The 12,256-nt window shown below is 39.5% G+C and overlaps 2 pseudogenes; both read right to left on the bottom strand.

The window, feature by feature from the left end:
• Positions 1 to 6,327: 6,327 nt before the first annotated feature.
• Positions 6,328 to 10,198, bottom strand: LOC148724121 (uncharacterized; annotated as a pseudogene).
• On the bottom strand, positions 6,897 to 8,061 carry LOC148724122 (uncharacterized; annotated as a pseudogene).
• Positions 10,199 to 12,256: the final 2,058 nt, after the last annotated feature.

Genomic DNA, 12,256 nt, shown 5'->3' with positions numbered 1-12,256 from the left:
GCTATGACTACTTTTGGGCTGTTTATAAGTGAAGCCGAACTATCATGTGATTTCCCCTAATGGAAATTCCCTTGCATGTTGTCATTTCACTTTCGAAATATTGTACAGTTCATATCTCAATATAACGACACTCGCTCGCTGCAATGATATTCGCATTTCGTGGAAAAATTGTTTAAAACAATTCAACTTTCATCTCCAATATGGATTAATTGTCTCCTAAGTTGTATAAAATACAATTCGGTAATCGGATATGTATTGTCACGGCCCCCTTTGATCTCAGAATAAAAACACTCATTTATTCATATATTTTGAAATGCTTGGGAAGGGGTATTTGACGAAATTGAAACTGTGATATGAGGGTTAGTTTCTCAAGAAACTGTGGTCCTCTGTTGGTCGAGGGTGTTTACCGACTGAGTTGATGATGTAAAGGTTGGCCACCGTTAAGACACGTAAAGGTGTTTTCAGAGTTGACCTTTCGATCTTTAGCTCTTCATCAGAACGAATGAAATCCCAGCCCTGCAGTCATGTTCATCGTGGGAAATACCTTTGTAAGAAAACAAAATCACAGCAAGTGAGGATCTAGGTTCGGTAGGTACAGAATGAAAATAACCTCGGCCCCCTTTGATCTCAGAATAAAAACACTCATTTATTCATATATTTTGAAATGCTTGGGAAGGGGTATTTGACGAAATTGAAACTGTGATATGAGGGTTAGTTTCTCAAGAAACTGTGGTCCTCTGTTGGTCGAGGGTGTTTACTGACTGAGTTGATGATGTAAAGGTTGGCCACCGTTAAGACACGTAAAGGTGTTTTCAGAGTTGACCTTTCGATCTTTAGCTCTTCATCAGAACGAATGAAATCCCAGCCCTGCAGTCATGTTCATCGTGGGAAATACCTTTGTAAGAAAACAAAATCACAGCAAGTGAGGATCTAGGTTCGGTAGGTACAGAATGAAAATAACCTCGGCCCCCTTTGATCTCAGAATAAAAACACTCATTTATTCATATATTTTGAAATGCTTGGGAAGGGGTATTTGACGAAATTGAAACTGTGATATGAGGGTTAGTTTCTCAAGAAACTGTGGTCCTCTGTTGGTCGAGGGTGTTTACTGACTGAGTTGATGATGTAAAGGTTGGCCACCGTTAAGACACGTAAAGGTGTTTTCAGAGTTGACCTTTCGATCTTTAGCTCTTCATCAGAACGAATGAAATCCCAGCCCTGCAGTCATGTTCATCGTGGGAAATACCTTTGTAAGAAAACAAAATCACAGCAAGTGAGGATCTAGGTTCGGTAGGTACAGAATGAAAATAACCTCGGCCCCCTTTGATCTCAGAATAAAAACACTCATTTATTCATATATTTTGAAATGCTTGGGAAGGGGTATTTGACGAAATTGAAACTGTGATATGAGGGTTAGTTTCTCAAGAAACTGTGGTCCTCTGTTGGTCGCGGGTGTTTACCGACTGAGTTGATGAAGTAAAGGTTGGCCACCGTTAAGACACGTAAAGGTGTTTTCAGAGTTGACCTTTCGATCTTAAGCTCTTCATCAGAACGAATGAAATCCCAGCCCTTCAGTGATGTTCATCGTGGGAAATACCTTTGTAAGAAAACAAAATCACAGCAAGTGAGGATCTAGGTTCGGTAGGTACAGAATGAAAATAACCTCGGCCCCCTTTGATCTCAGAATAAAAACACTCATTTATTCATATATTTTGAAATGCTTGGGAAGGGGTATTTGACGAAATTGAAACTGTGATATGAGGGTTAGTTTCTCAAGAAACTGTGGTCCTCTGTTGGTCGCGGGTGTTTACCGACTGAGTTGATGATGTAAAGGTTAGCCACCGTTAAGACACGTAAAGGTGTTTTCAGAGTTGACCTTTCGATCTTTAGCTCTTCATCAGAACGAATGAAATCCCAGCCCTTCAGTGATGTTCATCGTGGGAAATACCTTTGTAAGAAAACAAAATCACAGCAAGTGAGGATCTATGTTAGGTAGGTACAGAATGAAAATAACCTCGGCCCCCTTTGATCTCAGAATAAAAACACTCATTTATTCATATATTTTGAAATGCTTGGGAAGGGGTATTTGACGAAATTGAAACTGTGATATGAGGGTTAGTTTCTCAAGAAACTGTGGTCCTCTGTTGGTCGCGGGTGTTTACCGACTGAGTTGATGAAGTAAAGGTTGGCCACCGTTAAGACACGTAAAGGTGTTTTCAGAGTTGACCTTTCGATCTTTAGCTCTTCATCAGAACGAATGAAATCCCAGCCCTTCAGTGATGTTCATCGTGGGAAATACCTTTGTAAGAAAACAAAATCACAGCAAGTGAGGATCTAGGCTCGGTAGGTGCAGAATGAAAATAACCTCGGCCCCCTTTGATCTCAGAATAAAAACACTCATTTATTCATATATTTTGAAATGCTTGGGAAGGGGTATTTGACGAAATTGAAACTGTGATATGAGGGTTAGTTTCTCAAGAAACTGTGGTCCTCTGTTGGTCGCGGGTGTTTACCGACTGAGTTGATGATGTAAAGGTTAGCCACCGTTAAGACACGTAAAGGTGTTTTCAGAGTTGACCTTTCGATCTTTAGCTCTTCATCAGAACGAATGAAATCCCAGCCCTTCAGTGATGTTCATCGTGGGAAATACCTTTGTAAGAAAACAAAATCACAGCAAGTGAGGATCTAGGTTCGGTAGGTACAGAATGAAAATAACCTCGGCCCCCTTTGATCTCAGAATAAAAACACTCATTTATTCATATATTTTGAAATGCTTGGGAAGGGGTATTTGACGAAATTGAAACTGTGATATGAGGGTTAGTTTCTCAAGAAACTGTGGTCCTCTGTTGGTCGCGGGTGTTTACCGACTGAGTTGATGATGTAAAGGTTAGCCACCGTTAAGACACGTAAAGGTGTTTTCAGAGTTGACCTTTCGATCTTTAGCTCTTCATCAGAACAAATGAAATCCCAGCCCTGCAGTCATGTTCATCGTGGGAAATACCTTTGTAAGAAAACAAAATCACAGCAAGTGAGGATCTAGGTTCGGTAGGTACAGAATGAAAATAACCTCGAAAGTTCCCTCCAATCCCTGCTTAACCAGTTTGACAAGCTGAATCTTTCTGGGAAATGTTGCAGTTGGAGTTTTAAGCATGGCCACTCAGTATGAAAACGGAGAAAGTTCTTGAAACCAGAGAGGGAGTAGAAGACGAATTCTTCTATTAGCTGTTATTCACAGTAAATGCAAATATTTTCACCTTTGTTTACAAGTTGCCAGCCAGAGGGGACAGACAGCATGAAGCTCACCTTTTGTCTCTTAAATACGAATTGTGGAGCTTTGTACACGGGGAAAAAAACAGCTTTTTGTTATTTCAATATAGCTGCTTACTGCAGCAGGAGTATTCATGGATCCGAGCTACATATCATGTACTAATGACATTTTATAAGGGCCTGTTGTCAACCCAATTGGCCACCGTTACGACTCGTAAAGCCCGACGTTCCTCTCGTTTGCTTTTCATCAATTAAATCTCGCTGCTTGCCTCTCAAGTAGCATTGTGGAGTTTTGACCCCGGGCAAAAATCCCCTCTCCATATCAAAACAGCTTTTTGTTAATTTAACATAAATGCTTGCTGCAGCAGGATTCTTTCTAAGAAAATTACTTTAAACCGGCAATGAAGGACTTTTCGCAAATCATTTAATTAAGCCGGAATTGTTCACCTATTATTGCCAGGTGGGATTTTGAAAGGGCTGCGATACCCCTCAGACAAGACATTTCGTTAAAAAATAATAATAATAACTAAACGAAAAAAATATCCTGAAAACAAAAATTTTGGATAATGCGTCGGCTTACAGCTGCGGTGGTCCTTGATATATTCATCTGATGACGGCAATAAATATCACAGCTAGTCTTGACAGGTGAAATTTGTGACGGCAAGCGAACATCAAGACCGAATGAAGCGCCGAGAAAATCGCGACCGGAGAGAATACCAACCAAACCAAGGGATACGTTACGGAGACTTAGCTATAAATAAATGAAAATTATCACTAAAAATAGCCGCTTGACGATACGAAGGCGTGACTAAATAACAAACACAAAAGCATAAGATCATAACAAAAGAAACGCTACCTTGCATAAATGGGGCAAGCTACAAAAGTGAAACAAACGAATATAACTTACATATCGGTCCCTATACGCCGGTGGCTTGAAACCAAAACTTAATAAGTTAACTTGGGATGAACGCCGGACGTGAACGGTGAACAGCGAATAGTCAAAGGGTGTACGATGCAACAACTAAAGATCAGCGGGAGAGCGGAAAGACTATCCGAAGGAATTAAATGGCTCAAAGGCCAACTGTTACGCAACTATCACGCAAATTTAAAGTCACGCATTTACAAAATTTGTCCACTGACCCATTTCAAAACTCACTTTTGTTTTGTTTTGGGAGCATTTCTATGAAAATCGCAGATCCTGAAAAGAACATTTTTGATTTATCCAAACATTTTCACCCTAGTATACAAATAGCCCGAGACAGAGAGCATGAAGCTCACCGTTGCCTCTCAAGTACAAATTATGGAGGCTTAAGGCTTGTTCCTGGGAAAAACCCTCCCATAATGTTTTTTGTTTTTCCAATGTAATAGCCTTCAGCGGCAGGACTATTTCGGCAGGATTATTTTTTTTTATTATTTTCATCAAAATGAAAAGCCAAGTGCCAAGTTTTGTGCCCAGGGGCACGCCTGATGGCACGGTGCCCCATTCGGAGAAGCAATCGCTAAATAGCTTGACTCACTGGCGCCTATCCATGAGGAAGTCGCAAACCCAAAGGGCAATTCTGCGAGGAATGCGTAAACCCAGAATTTTGGAAGCTAGGATACCATGATCTACTAGGTCGAAAGCCTTTCTGTAATCCAAGCACACCATGCGCACCGGTGGTTCCAAGAGGTGGTCACAGTGGAATGCAGGTCTCTGTCAACGCTGTTGGGCAGTGGTCTGCAATCAACAAGCTCCAGCTGAACGCGGATAAATGCAAGGAACTCGTTATTGACTTTAAGGAGGTTAAACATCCTTTTGACTCAGTTACTGTGAACTCTCAAGAACTTGAACGCGCAGATAGTGTAAAATTGCCAGGAGTTACCATAACCAACACGCTTCAATGGAATTGTCAAAAGGCCAAGAGAAGAATATACTTTCTTACATTACTTAAGCGTGCAAATGTTCCAGCACACGATATCATTTGTTTCTATCTTTCTTGTATAAGGCCAGTTCTATAATATTGTGCCCCACTGTACCATCACGTACTGCCTGACTAGCCTGACCACTTAAGTAAGGATATTGAAATTGAACGCATTCAAAAACGTACACTATCAATTATTTCGCCAGGCCTTTCCTACGATGACAGCCTGTCAATATACAACATGGCATCTTTAGAGGACAGACGCATACATCAATGCAAAAAATTGTTTGATTCTATTGTATCTAATACAGATCATAAGTTGCACCATTTTCTCCCTTCCAAGAACTATTTTCATTATAACTTTAGAATACAACGCCACTTTGTCAATCCTATCATGCGTACCAAGCGATTTTCTAGCACATTTCTGCCATCTATGTGCAGGCATTAGCAGTTTTCGTAGTATGAATTTTTACGAATTTTTATAGATTAATATTCTAAGCTTAATTTTTTAGGTTTTCGTACTTTTTCATATTATAAGCTTTGTATTAATGGAATTTGTAAATTCATGCAATTCAGCCTTAGATGGCTCACATATGGAGTCAGTTAAAGCTCTACTTTTCCTTTTCCTTACTTTTCCTTAAGCAGAAAATTACTGTAAGTAATGCGGGGCTCTGCAAACCAATCAAAACTCGGCTGTACACAGGCTGTGGTTGAAATTTTTTTTTGTTTTGTCTTTTTCTGGAAGCATTTCTAAGAAAATCCCTTTGAACAGTGCATGACTCTTCGCAAAGGGCTACGGCATCACATAAAAGACATTTGTAGTTAAAAAAAAATCCCTAAAAGAAAATTTTTCAATGATGCGACAGCTTGCAGCTTTAGTGATCCGCAATATATAAATCTTATGCAAGGGAATAATGACAACAAACCAAAACAGGTGAACTTTTCCTATTTCGGGCCAGAGTTTGCACTTCTTCAAAATAATTCAAATTACAAAATAAATCGGCGAAATACACATAATTCTATAAATTGATATTTTTATCATATAAAGCTTTGCCTTAGACATGTCGTGGACTTCAATTGGATGTGTAGACATAGACACGAAACCCAAGCATGTTCTAACCACTTCTAGCTCGCCTAAGCAAGTACTGAAAAAATTTTCCTACCTAGCTAATGAAAAAGTTGTACGGTAGACTATGATATGTTACAACCTATCACAGTCCAAACTGCTAGAGAAGACAAAAGATTTTGAAAAAAGCAAGTTGTTTAGGTATGATATTCGTCTTTCTTGCTCTTTATTTGGGCTTCTTTTCCACGGACTTAAAAAGTCTTCTGGTATCAGTCGTGTTTTTCTTTTCCTTTGCGGCTATCTCGCCATCTTTTTCGACACCAAAAGCATGGACCACGTCTTCTCCGTGGTTCATGGTTTTCAAAACATAACCACAATGCTTCACAAATCCCTCGACGGCCTGCCTATGGAAGAAAGCCATGAAATCGTTCCTCAGCTCCATGGAAATTCGGATCCCTTCTTGGCGTTTCCTTTCGCTTCGTCATCATTCTCGTCGTCAAGGCTATCCGAGAATTGCTCTAACTTTTCTGTGTTGCCATTTTTGAAGTGAGGTCATATTCCACCGATTGGAGTGAGTATGCCATGTCTAGAACTTTCGAATTCCCTCTACGGATAACAGCTTGAACTTGAACGTTATTTTTATTTAGACACGGTAAATCTATCAGATAAAATAATAATATTATTACAATCTATTATTACAATTACATTCTACTTTAATCTATATAAACATCATCTAAAATTTAAAAGTGAAATAGAAAAAAATAAAGAAATTCTGCTTTACATAGATGCCGTGTGCGTTTTGTCGATTCAGACGAAGAAATCGCGACAACCATTTCGAAAAGATTTAAGTGATTTTGCTTGCCGCAATTCAGGGGACAAGCTATTCCAGATAACCGCACCGTTATAGCTAACGCTATTTTTCAGGAAATTGGTGCGGGGCAATGGAACAGCTAGTTTGTTTTCAGAGTTTCTTAGATTATAAGGAGGATCATATTTAGTGGAAAGAGAACCAAGATAGTCGGGCGCAAGACCATCAATAGATTTATAGACCATGGTGGCCACTTGTATTTGTCGCTGAGTATCTGACCGTCTCCAGTTAAGTTGCTCAAAAAGAGGATCAGCGCTTGTGTCATAACTGGAGAAGGTCAGATTACGGGCAGCCCGGTTTTGCAACTTTTGGGGCTTATTCGAAAGACCCTTGTTACAATGCCCCCTGACCTCGCTGCAGTAATTAAAGTACGGTTGAACTAAGGCATTGAAAACGAACTCAATCGTGGTTCGGTTAATAAAAGGCCTACAATGTTTAATTGCTCCAATGCCCGATGCGATTGTCTTGGCTATTTTTTCAATGTGCATATTCCATGAAAGGTTTCGTCTATATGCACACCCAGAGATTTAACCGAGCTAACTTGTTTAATTATGTCACCACCAATGATTAGTTTAGGGGAAGTATCGTAAGTACCTATCCTTTGCCGCGATCCAATTAACATGAATTCAGTTTTAGATGAATTTAGAGTCAATTTGTTTGCAGTGAGCCATGTATTAACATTGGATAGGTCGGGATTCATAACATCATTGATCATTTCTATGTTGTTACTGGCAAAGGTCAGGTGAGTATCGTCGGCATACATACGTGCAACTGAATTAGACAGGCAATTAGGAAGATCATTTATGTATAAAACAAAAAGCAAAAGTCCTAGAATTGTTCCTTGCGGAATTCCACAAGTAAGAACTTGACTAATTGAGAGCGAACCATTTACGAAACATTGTTGATTGCGATTATCTAGGTTTGACCTAAACCATTCATAAGCAATACCGCGGATACCATATTCGAATTATTTAGACATAAGAATTGTATGGTCAACGGTATCAAAAGCCTTTTTTAGGTCGAAAAAACAACTGTATTTATACTGCCTTTATCAATGTTGAAGGCCCAATTGTTTGTGGCCTCTAACAAGGCAGTAACAGTTGGAGCGAACGAAAACCAGATTGGTGGCTGGAAATCAAATTGTTTTCAGTGAGATAACCGTAAACCTAGTCGTAAACGATACGCTCAAACACCTTAGCTACTATAGGGACGATAGAAATTGGGCGATAATTGTTTAAGTCTGAGTGATCTCCCTCTTCGAAAGTAGAATAACCTGTGCGCATTTCCATTCCTGAGGGAAAACATCTGATCTGATGGACTGATTAAAAATAGAACACATAGGATCAGCTATCAGATCGGCGCACTCCCTAAGAAGTCGCGCAGATATCATCTAAGCCTGTGGCTTTCGATTTACAAAGCTTGGACAAAAGTGAGAACACTTTAGAAGGATTAATACATTTTAACTCAAAACGTTTGTCAGTTCCCTCAAGGTAATGTAGGTGTGATGGACCATTATTAGAATAAATCTGGCTAGCAAGCTTGGGTCCAATAGAAGAAAAGTGATTGTTGAAGGCATCGGCCAGCTCTGGAGGGCCGTAAACAGAGTTACCGTTGCTTTTGATCTCTTTTATGGAACAATTATTAGTTTTCCTCTGCGTGAGCTCATTTACAATCCTCCAGGTCTGGCGCGAATTGCCTTCGTTTTCATCTAATGCCCTTTTGTAATAGAGCTCTTTTGCTTTTTTAATTTCGTTATTAACTAGGTTGCGACATTTTTTAAATTGTAGCCAGTCATTAGCATCCTTAGAACGCAATGCTTTCAATTTAAGAATATCTCTGTCGTGTATTCGTTTCTTTAAGTAAGGTGTAATCCAAGGTGACTTTGAGGCGCGCGCCCGTTTTAGATGAAGTGGGGCATGGCTTGTTTACACATTCCAGGAATAGTTGTTTCCATGTAGCCCACATTAAATTAGGATCAGAATAGCTTTCGATGCTACTCCAATCCTGTTGACCCATATCTTTACGAAAGTGATCAGAGTTAAAATTCTTAAATTTCCCATATCTCAGGGTAGTATGCTTATTCGTTGTCGATTCTATAGAAACTTTACGAAAAGCGTAAACTAAACTGTGATCGCTGATGCCCGTATGTGAGACCCCTGAGCAGACGACCCTATCTGGAGTATTTGAGAAAATTAGATCAATTAGAGTACATAATTTGTCGGTAATTCCAGAATGTTCGGTTATTAACTGGTCAAGGCCGTAAACTTCAGCAATATTAGATAAGATATTTGTACTTTTGTCAAACTTAGGCGCGGCCATATTACAATTCAGATCTCCTAAGACGTAATATTCGATATTTTCTTAGTCTAGTTTTCCAATAAGTTCTTCAAATGGTCTAAAAAGGTCAATTGAAGAATCAGGGGGTCTATACCAGGTCATAACGGCAAAAGGCCTTGATCTGGGCTTCTTGATTTCGACAGACTTCGCTACTCGACCAAAGACCAGGCTGCCATCATCGGCCTTGAACTCCACCTTAACAGCGAGAACATTTCCTCCCGTAAATTTTCTCGCTCGCTTGATTGTCTTTTTAAATTTTTTCGTACTCATCGTCAGGGATGCCTTCTTTGAGGTCACAAAAGTTGTTCTCGTCGTAACTAGCAAACATCAATGATTTAGTTAGTTTTTTTGCTTTCGCTTCGTTTCCTTCCACATCTGCCGTCTCTTTAATAAAATCGACGGCACCCATTTTAGCTTAACTTAGATTCTTTTGCACGGCACTACTGCCTTGTTCCTCCTCTTTAGAAAACTTTCTTAAAAACTCCACGAAACTCTCCGCAAGGTCATGAGGGACCTCGGAAACTACCTCGAAAAACTGGTCTATGGCAACTTTGCATTCGTCTGGCTGATTAGGGTCTGATTACAGAACACATCTGTGAATCTGTGAGCGGCGTTACGGAGCTTGGGAAAAATTCCCGTCACTTGGGTGAGGCTCCAGGCAAGTGTGGAGCCATTCTCCGGGTAACACTTCATTGTGATCATGTCAATAATTATTGCCGCAAGTGCCAGTGATCCAAAAATCAGCCTTAAAGAAGCCATAATTAGCTTAATACTGAAAAATAACTGTGAACCTAGAGAACGATGTTTTTCGTCTTGTCACGAGCCTGTAGAAATAGAGAAAGATGTGAACCACTCCGCAAAGTAGCCTGCAGGTTTGCTATTTCAATAAATTGGTGCAATGACTTCGAATTCTTTGAGTTAGTTTATACATGGATCCGAACTATCCTGTAATAATTACAGTTTTAGGGCATGTCGTCAACACTCTTTTAAAATATGTAAATTGGCCACCGTAACGACCCGTAAAGCTTACGTTTGGACCGTTGGCTCTTTATCAGAACGAATGAAACCCAAGTCCTGCTATCATGTTTGGAAAATACCTCTGACACCTCTGTTAGAAAAAAAAATCGCAGCAAGGGGAAAATCGAGGTTCTATGTATCACAAAGTTAAAAATAAACTCCAAAGGTTCTCTTCAATCAGTGCTGCTCTACCAGATTGACAAGCTCACTCTTTCTCGGAAATGTTACCGTTGGAATCGTAAGCAGGACCATGGCAGGACCAACATGAAGTCAGAAAAAAAGGCGGTAACAAAAATTCCCTTAGCTTAATAGCCGTTATTCAAGGTGTATGAAAATATTTTAACTCTAGTTTATGAGTAATCAAAAACAGAGAGCATAGATCTCGCTGCGTGCCTCTCAAATAAACTCAAATAACATTGTGGAGTTTTGACCCCGTGAAAATAACCCCTCCGGCATATCAAAACAGCTTTTTGTTAAATTGGCATAAATGCTTGCTGCAGCAGGATTCTTTGTAAGAAATTACTTTAAACAATGCAGGAGTCTTTGTGAACCATTTAAGAATTGTTCACGTCCTATTGCCAGGTAGGTTTTTGAAAGGGCTACGGCACTCCCCTTACAGCACTTTCAGTTGAAGAAAAAAACGAAAAAAGGAGCCTGAATATAAACCTTGAGTGAATGATACGTCAGCTTGCAGCAGCAGTGATTCTTGATATATACATCTGATGACGGCGATAAATATCAGAGCAAGTTTAGACAGGTGATATTTGTTTATTGACCCATTTCAAAACTCTTTTTGTTGTATTTTGGAAGCCGTTCTAACAAAATTTAAGAACGAGTCTAGGTAAGAATCAAACATCTTGGGAAATGAAAATTTTCAAACCCCCTTCAAATTTTGCATGCAATTAGGCACTCAGGGGGGATGCACAAAAATTCCTTTTTAAAGGTAGCAGCACTCTTGTTGCTATGGTAACAACGGCTGCTTGTTCGAGGCCTGGGGCCTCATTTTCATTCAAAAACATCACAAAAAAGTGTAAAATGTTTTTTTTTCTCTATCTCAAGCTAAATACAACATTACATATTGGTACTTCTACCATATATAGTGACATCATTCGTTTTCACTTTAATCCATTCAATTTTCCCAGGGAGTGAATGTAAACACACCAATAGCTTAACTTATTTATCTCGGTACAGTTTCGGTCATTTTTGTTGTAGGGTAAAACAGGGAAAACGTTTATCTGAATTTCTCCAAAAGTATATCACTTTTTTATTTCAATGTGCCTTCTATAGTAGGATTTTTTTCCTCTCAAAATTGTTCACAGACTACGGGTGAAATTTTGTTTAGTTTTATTTGTACTGGAAGCATTTCTAACTGAAAATTTCTTCAAACAATGCAGGACTCTTCGCAAACCAACTAAAACAATTATTCACATGCTATCGTCAGGAAGGATTTTGAATTTGAAGGGGTACGTTAATTATGGCACCCCATAGAAGACTTTTGTAGTTAAACAAAAAAATCCTGACAATAAATTTTTTAAATGACACGATAGCTTGCAGCTTTAGTGATCCTCAATCCACTTGTTCGAAGAGGAGATAACGTTATCCACGGGAGAAATCACTATCCAGCGTATTACTATTAACTAAACGAACTGCGCTCTCCACCAGGGCCTGGTTGATCAAAAGAGATAATTTGGATATATCAACAAAGTTGAAATGGTAAAATGGCCACCGTAACGATTACAAAAGCTGACGTTTCGAGCGTTAGCCCTTTGTCGGAGCCTTCGCCCTTCGCTCCGACGAAGG

This window comes from Stylophora pistillata, chromosome 9 (genome assembly GCF_964205215.1).
Source record: "Stylophora pistillata chromosome 9, jaStyPist1.2, whole genome shotgun sequence".
NCBI lineage: Eukaryota > Metazoa > Cnidaria > Anthozoa > Scleractinia > Pocilloporidae > Stylophora > Stylophora pistillata.
The sequence above is the reverse complement of the archived record's forward strand: the minus strand, read 5'-3'. Positions and strand labels throughout refer to the sequence as shown.